At 39.7% G+C, this 14,330-nt stretch overlaps 1 pseudogene; it reads right to left on the bottom strand.

Annotated features, from left to right (window-relative positions):
* Positions 1-329: 329 nt before the first annotated feature.
* LOC128617440 (uncharacterized) overlaps positions 330-14,330 on the bottom strand; it is a 38,398-nt pseudogene continuing 24,397 nt past the window's right edge.

Raw genomic sequence — 14,330 nt, 5'->3', positions numbered from 1 at the left:
GTCAATACATGAAACGAGGTCTAAACATGAAACGGGAATCGCGGGCTAAACATGACACAAGAACACGACCGCTTAGCATGAAGGTAACATATATATATATATATATACACATATATATACACACACAATACTGCGTGAAGTGCACAGAAACATGAGGGGTTTACATCATTAACATAATCAAGGTTGAACACAGACAGCTGGAAACAAATGTAGACACACCCTCGAACACCAACCAATATCTAAACAGGGAGGAGACAGAACAGAAAGCAAAACAAACGCATGTGTCCATAGTAAACACAGTCCTCCATATACAATCGAAGAGCGTGCGCTCACTGAGCGCTCGCATACTCTGGCTCGTGCACGCGCGTGCCCTCCAGCCTGTAGTGCACGTCGCACGCCGCAGCGCCATCTAAAGGTGGAATCGTAACAAAAACTTTTGATTTCGTGGGGACTCTAAACTCACAGCTGAGATGAGCTTTCCTCAAAAGAAAGTTTCTATGCTAGTTATCACTAAAAAAACATTAAGGAGGAAAATGGGCATCATCAGTGATCTCAGCAGTAACATTTTACTTTATATTTTTCTACTCTTTTTGCTGAATCCATTAGGAATTAATCCCAGCTCAAGTTTAAGGTTAGTCAGATTTAATTAGACATTTAGGTGAAATTATACTTTAGCTCAAATTCTGTTGGTAAACCAACCAAGGTTATACAATTATAGAATTATTCTGGAAATTATTAAATTTGACATGTAGGGCAATTATTATGATTACTTTATTATTATTCTTTCTTATTGTATTTTGGTTTATTTGTATTTTTCGTTATTATGGTCTTGATGCTGTTGATTGAGATTTGAGCCAATAGGAAGGCATGGGGGAGTGGAAATCCCGCCTCCATGTAATATTTCATTCGGCAGATGCCTGCTTTTTTTTTCTTTTTCAATTGAGCCACGTAGCTGTTGCAATGTTGGAGAACTATATATTTCTTATATATCAAACTGAAACTTTGCATTGACGCTTCCCAGTTTATACTGCTGCGTAATATTTTTATTTTGTGTAGCAAGAACGGATTTTGGTGAGTTATCTATTTTGAGTTTTTTTAGAACTTGTAATGTAGTAAGTTCAGCTAGCTAGCGTAGTTCCTGCATAGCTTTGCTGTCGCAGATAATTGATATGTTTACCTGTCCTAGAAATATTGATAGCACAGAAATTACTTTTGTATTGTATGCACTTTAATTCATATTTGAAGACAGACATGTTTTGTAGTCACGATTCAGTCAAGATAGCTAGCTACCTCGTAACATTTTAGTTAATTGAATCTCGGAATGGTGGCACTCGTGCTAAGAAAGAACAGAAAGAGACATGTGCCATTTTATTTTTCTACTTTATTGTGAAGGATGTTTGCAACACGTTACACTAAGAATTGTATGGTATTTTATGTTTGTTTAGGGTAATGCAATTAATACTCATTGCAGTTCTTTATACTTCGTGGTTATTACTCAGATTATGAGTAAATGTATTTGTGAGACTGAAATGGGTACTAAACAGTTGTACAACATTTAGAAATATAGACTTTACAACATGATGAGGCTTAATGATTAATAATCTATTTTTTTGTGAATAATCCTATGCTGATGTTTTAGTTCTTTAAGAAGAACAGTGTAATGCCCATTATAGTGTTGAGATTAATAGAATGTAAGCAATGTCCTGTTTCTTTTAATAAGTAAACAGTTTTTTGTGTGGATGAACAGTCTACTGCAGAGGATTGACACCAAACAGAAGAGACACCAGCAGTGCTCCTGGAACCCCTCTTCCTTGACTCACTTGATCAAGATTTCCCTAATCAGGGAATGGCGAGCCACCTAAACAATTGCATGCAGAATAATTGAACATCTCCCTCAGAATAATTGAACATCTATATCAGTCCTGCCTATGTGGCAGGACTGATATAACTTGTGGGTAGGATTTGAAACAGAAAGAACCCTTTTGTAAGAAACACAGAAAACTGTAAATCAATTTATTCCATTTATTTCATTAATTCATTTCCATTTTATTGTTACACTGTATTTTACTTTAAACAATAGTTCATAAGTAAAGCTGGCTACTTAACTGTACTTACCTTGTCCACTGGTCTCAATCCATTTAGTTATTTATCAATACACCTCCCTCCGAATCTAGTACTGGTCATATAATATATATGTATATATATATATATGTATATATATATATATGTATATATATATATATATATATATATATATATATATATATATATATATATATATATATATCAGTTATCGATACACCCCCCTCCAAATCTAGTACTGGTCCTATTATATATATATATATATATATATATATATATATATATATATATATATATATATATATATATATAAAACACAGCATCTCACAAAAGTCAGTACACCCCCTCACATTTTTGTATATATTTCATTATATCTTTTCATGTGACAACACTGAAGAAATGACACTTTGCTACAATGTAAAGTAGTGAGTGTACAGCTTGTGTAACAGTGTAAATTTGCTGTCCCCTCAAAATAACTCAACACACAGCCATTAATGTCTAAACCGCTGGCAACAAAAGTGAGTACACCCCTAAGTGAAAATGTCCAAATTGGGCCCAAAGTGTCAATATTTTGTGTGGCCACCATTATTTTCCATCACTGCCTTAACCCTCTTGGGCATGGAGTTCACCAGAGCTTCACAGGTTGCCACTGGAGTCCTCTTCCACTCCTCCATGACGACATCACGGACCTGGTGGACACTCACTACTTTACATTGTAGCAAAGTGTCATTTCTTCAGTGTTGTCACATGAAAAGATATAATCAAATATTTACAAAAATGTGAGGGGTGTACTCACTTTTGTGAGATACTGTATGTGTGTATGTATATGTATGTATGTGGTTAACTGGTATCATGCCTGTTACATGTTTCATTTAATCCTGGTGTTGGTGTAGCGGCTACTGAGCAAAAAAAAAGAAGAAAGAAATAAAGAGAGAAAAAAAGGAAGTAAAATTACCTCATGGCAGCCATGTTTTTCCTGACTTGACACACATATTTCTGACACTCGAGCAAACTGTAATTTTCCAAACGCAACCTCTTTGAGTCAGTAATCACGTAAACACAGGCGTTCAATACCGTGATGCACGCATCTTCAGCACCACTCTCAGTTCAGGAAACCTAGAATTCTCTCAAGTGTTTAGCCTGCTGCGCAGTTGCCATGGTTACGGCGCGACATTTTAAATGAGACAGCAGGGGAAGATTATAGAGGAGCCGAGAGGAGGAACGCAACAAAGGGACAAACAACAAGCGTTAGAAAGTGCATATAATGGGTGAAGCATAATTCGGTGTTCTACCTGTCATAATGATTAACTTCATTCTCGAAAGCAGCAGGGACAAGAATGCAAAGGTCAGGGAACCATACTAAACACCTCAGCAACGATCCGCTGACAGAATCATTACAGCTACTGTATGCATCGTAGCGGCTTCTGAGAGGTGACTGAAACAAACTTCAGAAAGATTAGAGTGCTTATAGACATTCAGAAACAAGTATGAAGTAGGAGGACCTTAGCTGTAAATCAAACAAGGAGGTAGATAAAAACTGGAGATTCCTTCCATAAATGTTACATAAACATCTCCTTACTTTAGAAAAATTCACCGTATCAACATTTTCATTTCAATCCGTCTATTATTAGTGGGGCGTCTGCCGTACCCATCCCTGTGAACGAGTTGTTACTACAGAAATGATTTTTTATAGAACTCTACTAAGAACCTTTAAAGTTTCACCCAAAAAAAAAAAAACACCTCTAAATGGAAGTTTTAACAAACTTTTTTTTTTTGGTTTCTGAAAGTTTTCCGAAAATGTAAAATTATAATAATAATAAAATAGAATTCTGTTAACTAGATGCAGGTTCCATAGAGTGTATGTACAAATGAAGTGTACTTATGAATTTTTGGCATACAAATTTTTTATATAAAACAAAAACAGCTCCTGAAAGTTGCTTAGCTTCCTAAAGTGGTTCTAATTGGGAGTCTTTCTGAATGTGAAACCCTCAGAACCCGTTAGGGTTGTGGATTGAACCTTTTTGCAACAGAAAAATATCAGTTCAAATACTGATGATGCCACAGCCATCCATGGCTCTACGTTAAGGTCACAAAATTCTTCGTGCTCTCTGGGTGAGAGGGGCTTACTCTCTCCCCCTTGTCAATCACCAGCCAGTCAGGGGCATCTGTGAGCTCCTGTATGTATGTGGAAGAGGGTAAATAGCACTTTCTTCTTAGTGTGTTACAGTGCCTTTGATGCAGCAGTTCGAAAAGATGCTGTTGTTTGGCCTCATGTGTCTTGGTGGAAGCACGTGTTAGTCTTCTTCCTCCCCGACTGGTAGATGTGGCATGATAGTGGAGAGCTCGCTGGTTTGTGACAAAATTGAGGAGAATTTTTTTTTTTTAATCAGCAAAAACCTAAAAAAAAATTTCACAGTGTGCAGGTTTAAAGACTGAAATGTGTGCACAGGGCAGGGAAAGTGCACCACAGCCGGAGGGTCTTCATTATCCAGCGGTCTGCCTCTCAGACAGCATGGCAAGATCCCAGGCTGATGTAACCACACTCAGGAAGTGCTTTCTCTCTCTCTCTCTCTCTCTCTCTCTCTCTCTCTCTCTCTCCATCCACATGTCCTACTACAAGTCTTCAGAGAACAGAGATTGTTCATGAAACACAATCTCAGAGTGAGACAGTCAGGACCGGCTCTGAGACTCAGTCATATTAAACACTTCGTCCTAATGAAGTGACGCTAATGACCTGTATGGGGGTGGGGCAGGTGTTGGTGCTGGTTTTTCGTCCAGCAGAGCCTCGGGAGCTATGAAAGAACTGTGAAATAAATGAAGAATGTTATCAGCTCGCCTGTTTTTCTTTGCAGTGCAATTCGATTTAATTAAAAGCAGATGGATTTTTTGAACTCCTGAGAAACTTTAACGGGTTTAGCGTGTAATTTAATCAGGTGTTGTTTTTAAAATCTGATTAGAACATGTGTGCTCGGGGCAATGTGCTCGAATAAAATCAGCATTGCAGCCGGAATGAGAAAATTTGGCAAATGTTTGTGTGTGATATGTTAAACTGAGATGCTAACAGACGGGTAACGGGCTACAAAATAACAGCAATGAAATGTAAAACCGAGGGATTAGGAGTGTGTGTCGCTTTTTCAGATACGAGCTGATGAAGAGATTTCTGCTCTGATTGTAGGCCATGCCTCCTTTAACGTGACTGATATTTATAGAGGCCACAACTCCTTCTTTGTTACGGACAAGTGTACAGGCCATGCCTCTTTCCTGGTTACAGACAAGTGTACAGGCCACTCCTTCTCCCTTGTTACAAACAAGAGTACAGGCCACAGGCAATGCCTTTTTCCTTTTTACAGACAAGTGTACAGGCCACGCCTCCTTTGTTACAGATAAGTGTACAGGCCACGCCTCCTTCCTTGTTACAAACAAGTATACAGGCCACAGGCCACACCTTTTACCTTGTTACAGACAAGTGTACAGGCTACGGGCCACACCTTTTTCCTTGTTACAAACAAGTGTACAGGCCACGCCTCCTTCACTGGCACTGACAGATTTATATAAAAATGCGTGATGCTCATTGTGTTTTTGTGCATGGTTTGTTGTGACCGTCTTGTGAAAAGCAGTAACAAAGCATTTCCTGGAATATTTTTTCATCTGCTGTGTTTTTTCCCCTCGGAGCTGCTCAGCCTTCAGACGTGACATCTCAGCTGAAACGTCTGTGAGTCACGTCGGTGGAGCAGGGTTTCACTGTCCGTCATCTGTTATTCACAGAGAAACACACCGCGTGGGCTCACAAGCATCTCAATGAGATCGAGTGATTTAAACATGTGTACAGAATCTGTGTGTGTGTGCGTGTGTTCCAGGGGCATAGGGGCATAGGAGTGATTTTGAACCTGGAGGGGCTGCTGAAATGGTAAAATATTTTTTTAAATAATTTTTTTTAAATAAAGCACTTCAGTGCTCGTTTCTAATAATTTTTCATTGGTTAAGTATTTGTAAAACACAGGCAGACGTAAAGATTGACCAATAGCATTGATTTATGAAAAAAAAAAAAAAAACAATTGAAATATGGAGAGACGAGTCCTGATGTATTTCACTGAATGAAGCTCAATTTATTCATTAATATTACTCCAAACAGAGAATTGTTCATTTAAACACTAGCTATTATAATCATTAAGAACAGCTGCTAATTAATGTAGCTAGCCACAGTACATGTTGAGAATCCTGTGAGGATTGTTGTTTCTGTTGGTGAGTTGAAGCTATGAGTTGGAGGCTATTTTGCGATAGATAAAAACATTCCATTGTCCAGTTTTCTCTCTGGATGACAGTGTGAGCTACTATGGCAGTTCTTGATGCAGCAGTACTGCCATACCATGGCGACGTTTTCCAGAATCACAACAGAAAATGAAAACACACAGTCTCCAACTCATCAACAGTGGGAGCGATCCTCACACGATGGCATCCCCATCCCAAACATCCAATACAGTGTGACATGAACTAGCTGGCTAACTGGTAGCTATCCATAAAATACTATAGGATGCTCATCTCTGTGTGAACATTTTGACTAATGTTACCATTAAATCATTAATGGACACGTAGCAATGGCACATACACACAATTTTATTGTGCTAGCTAGCTTGCAAACTTTTGCATATTTGACAGTTTCATAGGCTAAATAATTATTTCAACAACCAAACTGTCGATCAAACCCAGCAATGAATCAACAATTTCATGGGCTGAAATAGCTATGATATCCTACCTCAAATACCAAGAGGTAAATCTTTCATCTATACATTCGTGTGCTCAAGAGCGTCTGAATGCTGTGTCGTAACCGCCCTCACCTCGGGACACGAGATTTTTTCCACGGATGCTCACGCAATATTCGAGTCATCTCCAAATGAATCAATTCCACTTTCATTGTGTAAGAGTAGCCACCTCTCTGAAAATACATACCAGGGTTTTGCTTGTTACCTTCCAATGACAGACACTTTGCTCTCGTCAAGCTTGGCAACAGGCAAACGGTTCAGTGATCCCTAGCTATTTGAGTCCCTGTGCTCATTTTTTAATTGAATTATGCTTCTAAAAGTTGCAGAATGGATTCATTTGGACACTGTCCAACTCAGAAATCCTCTGAGACAGGCAGGCAATGCGAAATAATATATGAGATTAGGAAAAAGTGTGGGGGACAAAACCTAGGTTTTGAAATGTGGGGGATATAATGGCTCCTACGCCCATGGTGTGTTTAAATCTCTATACTGCATATGCATTTAGAATTGGAGATATGGAGAAGGAGCAGGATTTCAGTGTGTGTGTGTGTGTGTGTGTGTGTTTTGCTGCTCAGGTAATTCACACACTGAGCATAATGTGTGTGTTTTCTCTGTATGCTATTAGCATATGGCGGTATATGATTATGTATCGAGGATTAATGAGACTCATCTTGGCTTTGTAAATAACACTCCTACTCATGGGAGAACCACTTTAACATCCTCGGTACTTATACAATCAGGGCGCGTGCAGCAGGGACGAGCTTTGCTCTTGGTTCTCGGTGTAATCTATCACACTAATGAATTTAGGGACTTATTAACCCTGTACACGGACGGATTAGGACTAATATCAGTCGGGGACTCTGCAGATAAACCTGTATGTTTCAGGCTCTGTTTTATCATTGTTGCAGCGTTTCGAGTTTTCCCCCTCCAGGCTTTTAGCACGTTCAGAATTAGATATTCCACTCAGGCCATGGTTCAGGCCTCTGGGACCAGGCTCGCAAAATAAATTCATTGCTGCGGCTCTCATTAAAAATGACACTCTCCTTCTCGTGCACACACTCTGGCCTTGCGGAGTAAACAGGATTGAAACGTGTGGGGGTCAGACAGGGATCAGGCTTCAGCTGACAACCTTGTATCATCTAACTGAGTTTGGCTTCTGTGTTGTGCATGGTTTAACGCTAATGGCTACCGGGATGAAAATCACCCATCACCCTCGCCAGAGACTACAATCTGACATTCACCGGCCAAAAGAAACATACTGGAACTAATAAATAGATAAATACCCCCACCTCCTTCGACTCATCTATCATTTATTAGGGACGAAAGGAGAAGAACAGGAACGCAGAATCTGTTGTGCTCCCATGAACCCGGCTGCTGGGATGGTTTTCCCATCCGAAAAGGATCGTCAGGGGGAAAAATCGGACATTGAAACCCGAGTAAATAATTACTCTGGAGCTGGCCTGAGATGTGCAGATCTCCAGGACGAGTCGGTTCAAACAGGATCGATACCATTTTGGATTCCTCAAGTATATATATATATATATAAAGGGTGAGATGATATAGTATCGATATGACAGAACACCATTATACAAAAAATGCTAACACAGTAACTTCTATACAATATACAGATCCTTCAGATCCTCAGAGAGTTCTTTGCCATGAGGTGCCATGTTGAACTTCCAGTGACCAGTATGAGGGAGTGTGAGAGCGATGACACCAAATTTAACACACCTGCTCCCCATTCACACCTGAGACCTTGTAACACTAACAAGTCACATGACGCCGGGGAGGGAAAATGGGTAATTGGACCCAATTTGGACATTTTCACTTAGGGGTGTACTCACTTTTGTTGCCAGCAGTTTAGACATTAATGGCTGTGTGTTGAGTTATTTTGAGGGGACAGCAAATTTACACTGTTACACAAGCTGTACACTCACTACCTTACATTGTAGCAAAGTGTCATTTCTTCAGTGTTGTCACAAGAAAAGATATAATCAAATATTTATAAAAATGTGAGGGGTGTATTCACTTTTGTGAGATACTGTATGTATGAAAAATCATTTCCAATCATTTCTGGGTTTTTTTTTTTTTTTTTGTACAAATGTCCAGAGCGTGTGGCATTTCTGCAGCTCTGTAGCTCTGTGCTTTGGCGCAAAAAAAAAAAAAAAAATTAGCAAAAAACGCTGCAACCCAAAACACATGGCATGAGTCACTTCCTGCAGGTGAGTCAATTCAGAGTCGAATCACTTTCTTACTAGAGTTCACTTGGAAGTGGACCAACCTTGCTTGGACATTATCTCTTTCTTTTTTTACTCTCTCTCTCTCTCTCTCTCTCTCTCTCTCTCTCTCTCTCTGTCGCTCTCTCTTCTTCTTCATCTTCTTCTTCCTCTTCTTCTTCTTCCTCTTCTTCTTCTACTTCTTTCTTGTTGCTCCATGTTCTAATTGGCTGCTGCAAACTCAATTAACTCCCTGGCTGCTGTCTTGTTTACCCTGTGTCTCAGCACCACTGCTGGTTGATGATTTTAAAGTTGTTTGTGTGTGTGTGTGTGTGTGTGTGTGTTTCAGTATCAGATTTATTCAACGTATGTGCATGTCTGTTTGGTGCGATGAGAGTGTGTGTGTGTGTGTGTGTGTGTGAGTATGTGATGCTCTTGTGAGTGAGGTGTGTTTGTGAGTATGTGTTTGTGAGTGTGTGTGAGAGGGTGTGAACAACTGTGGGAATACAACCCTCTACCTGCTGCTCGACACGTGTGCGAATGTTGATGACGCAGCATGACTCAGTGAAGCACGGAGCAGAGATGAATCTCCATCACACACAAACACACCTCTGAATAAGGTGGAAGGCAGAGAGACAGAAGAAGGACAGAGCAGTGATACAGAATTCCTGTGCTCTTCATTTGTCAAAAGCATCTGAATATAGAACAGATGAGAGAGTGAGAGAGCAGGCGAGAGAGAGAGCTAGGGTGCAAAAGAGGGAGAGGGAGAGAGAGAAGGAGAAAGAGGGTGAGAGAGGGGGAGAGAGAAGGAGAAAGAGGGAGAGAGGGAGAGAGAAGGAGAAAGAGGGTGAGAGAGAGGGTGAGAAAGAGAGAAAGAGGGTGAGAGAGAGAGAGAAGGAGACAGAGGGTGAGAGAGGGAGAAAGAGGGTGAGAGAGGGAGAGAGAAGGAGAAAGAGGGTGAGAGAGAGGGTGAGAGAGGGAGAAAGATGGAGAAAGAGGGTGAGAGAGAGGGAGAGAGAAGGAGAAAGAGGGTGTGAGAGAGGGAGAATTCTGCATTAGATAGTCAACAATGTATCACTTGACGTAATGATGTGACATGATCCATTTGTTAACCATAACTACTGGCTTTAACCTTGAACTGGTTTTAACCTGAACTGACTTTATCCTTGAACTGACTTTAACCCTGAACTGAGTTTTAACCATGAACTTGCTTTATCCTTGAACTGGCTTTAACCCTGAACTGGCTTTAACCTGAAATGAGTTTTAACCCTGAACTGGCTTTATCCTTGAACTGGTTTTAACCCTGAACTGGTTTTATTCTTGAACTGGCTTTAACCTGAACGGGTTTTAACCCTGAACTGGCTTTAACCCTGAACTGGCTTTATCCTCGAACTGGCTTTATCCTTGAACTGGTTTTAACCCTGAACTGGCTTGAACCTGAACTGAGTTTTAACCCTGAACTGGCTTTAATTGAAGTCACTTTGAATAAAAAGTGAATGTACACGTGAGGCACCGTAGCGGGTGTTTTAGTGAGCCTCGTCTACAGATTGGATGTTGTTCATATTCACTCTGAGCGTTTACAGAATGCTGAGACAGTGCAATACGCTGTAATGGATTTTCTCTGACTTACAGCCTGTGAACGCTTGCTCTGCCATCATCAATCACGCCTCTGACCACGGCTCAGCCAGCGCATCTCACTGATCTCAGAGCAACCGAGTGAGAGCTTTTCTCTTTCACATGCTCCATGTTAACGTCATTTAATCCACATTATAGAATAATCTATAACATCTGTCTGGTTTCTACTACAGGTATTACAGAGCTACCATTACTCTGAGAACGGTTTAAAAAAAAAATTACAGTCATATTGTAGTCATTGTCTTTTTAATCACCAACAAACAAAGAAACAAACAAATAAATAAATAAATAGTTTACTAGGTTTATATTACCACTAGAGACGCACCAATACTAAATTTCTCAGCCAATACCGATATCCGATTATTCAGAGTGATATCGGCCGATACCGATAGTTTGGTGGATCTGCCTTTTCTGCCTTCTTTTAAATGAATAATAATTAATCCCACAATTCTGAAAGAAATGCAAATAAAAACTTTATTCTCTCCATTTCAACAAGTTGTTCCACAGTAACCGGTCTCATAAACAGAAAAGACATTACTCACATTAACATTGACACATGAACTAAATTCTGAAGATTAAATTAAGATTTCTTAACTTATTGAATGTTATTAATTCATATTAACATTGACTGAATTCTAAAAAACCTCCTGTTAGTCTCACATTCACTCACCACAAACAAAAGCATTTCTACTCCATCATATGATATTAGCTCATTAACATTAACTGGATATGAAAAGCATCTGTTCTGCTCACAATCAGTCACCATTTCCCTCAAATAAGTGTGTGGGGTAAATCTTTCTTCAAAAACATTTCTGCTTTATCATTGAACATCAAACATTAGCATATCTGAACACCTAGGCTCACAACCACTCATCACTCAATTCCCTTATTTAAGAGTAAGGGGTAAATTCTTCTTCACAAACAAAAGCATCTCTGCTTTATCGCAGCTTAGTCGATTTTCCTTTTCTTAGATGCAGAGCTAAAGGTCCTTTCGCTATCTATGCTTGTACAAGTATTTTCTCTCCACTTGCACAAGCACAGGCCGACGGCTTTGATTAGCAACCCAGTAAGTGAGTGTGCTCTCGTGCCTGGGAATCACGGCTCTGCTAGATAACTAGCAACTTGCGTTGACACACTGGCACTCTCTGTCACAGTTTGATTTTTTGAACAATTTTGTTGAACATGGCAGAGAAAGATGCTGTTGTTGATTCACTTGTGTCTATGCAAGCTTTCTTTTGTTGTACGATATCTAAAAATAAAGCATAATGTAAGAACTATTAGGCCTATGGGTTTTTATAACGACTAAAAGCAGACTTCTGAATTATTGAATAGCCCATTATATTGAATATAATATTTCTTTAGATAGAAATTTACCTTCTAGATTCTGCACATCTTCTCTGTCTCCAGGGTGTCCGAATTTCTTAATCTCTGCAACTAGCATTTCGTGCGTTTGCCGTTTGGTGTCTGCATCAAAAAACTTGTCTCTATATTGCAGATCAAGGCTTGTTGCGATACAATACAGTGCATATGGTTGGAAGGGGTATTCCTGAAGTGTTTTTGTACTGCCTCCAGTAATGTTTTTACTGTCGGCCTCTTTGCTGAGTAAGCTATTTAGTCTAGATCAGGGGGATAATGTCAGCAGCGGACGTATCTTCTTTGCTAATCTCCCTGGTTATTTGTTCAAATGGTGAGAGAAGTGTGGTTACGCTTTCCATCAGTGCCCACTGCTGCACATTAAGTGTGACAGGTAGCTCGTAATCTGCAGCATACGCAGCAAGCACTCTTTTTTATTCCAAAAGACTGTCCATCATATAGAAGGTACTATTCCACCTCGTAGTTACATCCTGCTTAAATCTCTTTAGGAGAAGATCCATCTGTGTCTGAATAGACTGTGGATGTGAAGAAGCAAGTTGCGAGTGTTTAAAGTGGCCTACATCTTCCGGCACATACTGACCAGTTCTGCCACTCTTCTCTGGATAAATATGCCGTAGTTGACAGCGAGCTGGAGGGAATGAGCCATGCAGGGCAAACTTATAATATCTCTGTCCGTCCTGGCTTTAGCCATGTTCCTCTTATACTCTTGATCTGTCAATTTTCCATCTATCTAACATGTCAGTGAATGCTTGTGAGATTGCCAATGAAGTGTGAGAACCAGTAAATTCTTGTGCATGAAGCAAGACTTTAAGTTTAAAATCACAATCGATCCACTGAACAGTGAGACTAATCATAGTCATCGGGCTTACATCTGAAGACCAAATATCTGTGGTGAAGCTCATCGCAGAGTCGTTATGAAGCAGATTGTGAATATGATCTGCCACACGGTCGTATATCTCCGGTAAGCAGACATCTGCGAAATAATGCCGACTCGGTAAAGTGTAGCGAGGCCCAAGGTGTCTTACCAGTCGCTGAAATCCCGTGTCTCTCCACTACGGAGAATGGTTGATCATAAACTCCATTACTTTCTGAGTAATTTCTCAAGCTTTCGTGCTTCAGATTAAAATTTTCTGGTGCTGTCAAATACTTGCGCAATAGAGGGAGTCACGCTAGCCTTTGTTTAGCATAGGGTGGCTGTGGCTCAGGTGGTAGAGCGGGTTGTCCACTAATCGTAGTGTAGGCGGTTCGATTCCCGGCCCACTTGACTCCTCATGCCGAAGTGTCCTTGGGCAAGACACTGAACCCTAAGTTGCTCCTGATGGCAAGTTAGCACCTTGCATGGCAGCTCTGCTACCATTGGTGTGTGAGTGTATGGGTGAATGAGACACAGTGTAAAGCGCTTTGGATAAAAGCGCTATATAAGTGTGCCATTTATTTATTTAGCTTTTTTAGGTGAAGCAGTCTTCGCTTTAGCTTTGAAGAACTCGGCATATTCCTTCTAAGGTGTATAATCAAATTAGTTGTGTTAAAAGATTTAACGGAAGTTCCACCTCACATAATTTTAGCAGTACAGAGCTTACAAACTACAGTTTTGTCGTCATTGTCACCCAATTTAAAGTAATTCCACACAAGAGACATCATCTTTACACTCAGCACAAATTCAATGTGTTTACCCACCCTCTTTTGATTGACAGGATATAATCGGCCCTGATCATTGGATGTTTTTGGAAAATTGCCTACATTGGCCGATACCAATTATTGGCCGATACATGCGTGCATCTCTAATTACCACTGTTGTATTGAGACAATGAGATGTAAAAAAACAAAAAAAACAAAACATGAATAGGTAAAAGAATATAAGATTCATTTACAATAAAATAAATTAGCTTAGAATAAAATGAATAAATAATTTTTTTTTAAAAACCCACTCACAGAGGTTACAGTGCTAATAATGTGAATATGTTCTTAAAATCTTAGTCTTCTGTATAACAAACAAACAAATAAACAAACAAATATTAACTAATTGATATTAATAAAAGGCCCATTTTTGGCACCCATGAAGAAAGTGAGTGATATTGAAATTTCTTTGTTAAATTATAAACTGTCTAAATAATTAACTGCTAATTAAGAATTCATCAAGGAATCAATTTGTTCAGTAATTCACTCCTCTTCAGTAACTGCACGAGGAAACTGGAGAACCTGCGGAGAACCAAGAGGAACCTGAAACTCCACATGGACAGAAACCCGAGCTCAGGATCTGCAG

The sequence above is a fragment of the Ictalurus furcatus genome, chromosome 2, assembly GCF_023375685.1.
Source record: "Ictalurus furcatus strain D&B chromosome 2, Billie_1.0, whole genome shotgun sequence".
Taxonomy (NCBI): Eukaryota; Metazoa; Chordata; class Actinopteri; order Siluriformes; family Ictaluridae; genus Ictalurus; species Ictalurus furcatus.
Note: the sequence above shows the minus strand (reverse complement) of the source record. Positions and strands in the feature narration are given on the sequence as shown.